Raw genomic sequence first — 1264 nt, 5'->3', positions numbered from 1 at the left:
GCGGAATCGTCGGGGAGTGTTGTAACAGAATCATTGTTTCATAACACATGGAAAATTGAAATTTTGTTTTCTTGATTAAAGGAGTTACAATGTCTTAACAAACGAAGAATATAACATAATCAACTAGTCTTGCATCTTTTATTGTCACTAAGGCCCAAGTCCGCCTATGTGTATCTTGATCAATCCTATGAATAAACTCCTGAAACACATGTGAAAATAGGTATGTCAGCATAAAAATGCCGGCGAGTACATAGGTTTTATTGATTTAGGACTCATGACTTATAAGTTTGGAAAAAGTTGTTTAACAAAAGTCAGTCATGATCCTTGTAAAAATGTTTTGTTTTATAAATCATTTGAAAAACGATGATAGATATGTATATCTAAAAGAATAATGTATGGTTAAATGAATAACCAAATAAAATGAGTTTGTATATAACAAGCAGTTTTGTAAAACAATGTCTTGTGAAAAATATGTCACTTGTATAAAATATATAAGTCCAAATTGAATGATTTATGTAACGCTACGATATGTAATATAATACAAGCCTTATATATAGGAAGTACCAGCGGCGTATCCACCATGCTTGTATCATATTACACACATCTCGTTACTTAAATCACTTACCCAAACAAACCACCAATGTAAATTGCCCATGTCTAAACCAATTGTCAAATGTCATTGTGAAAACCATGTCAAAAATGTCTATGTCAAATGTCAATCATGTAATGTGTAAACAAAATGTAATGTATGGCTAGTGAAATATGTATCACTAAACCATAGGTGAAAATAAACAAAACAAAGTATTGAAGTAAAACTTGGTTTAAATCAAAGTTATGTTTTGTGGAAATGCATGCTATACTGATACAAACACTTATGCGGTATGTTAAACGCATACATTTAAGCCTTGAGACAGACGGATAACCTTAAGTAAAGGTTATCAATGTGAAATGTTTTCGGATTCAGTCATTCCTTTCATCCAAACCAACCCAGGATGTCAGGAACGGGATTTGTCAAGTCCTATGGTACCATTACTTACTACCGAGCGGAGTAGCTAATGTTAATGAATGTATATAAGTCCTGTTTTTACAAACCAAATGTTATACCGAATGTAAGCATGTGATGTGATGTGAATGTACTAAGTATGGACTAAATGAACATACATAGCATGAAAAGGTAAATGTAAATCAAATGTACTAAGTATGCTAAGTTAACATACAAAGCAGAAAAGTCATGTAAAACAATGTGCTAGCATGTTAAGTAAAC

Source organism: Helianthus annuus, chromosome 10, assembly GCF_002127325.2.
Source record: "Helianthus annuus cultivar XRQ/B chromosome 10, HanXRQr2.0-SUNRISE, whole genome shotgun sequence".
Lineage (NCBI taxonomy): Eukaryota > Viridiplantae > Streptophyta > Magnoliopsida > Asterales > Asteraceae > Helianthus > Helianthus annuus.
Note: the sequence above shows the minus strand (reverse complement) of the source record.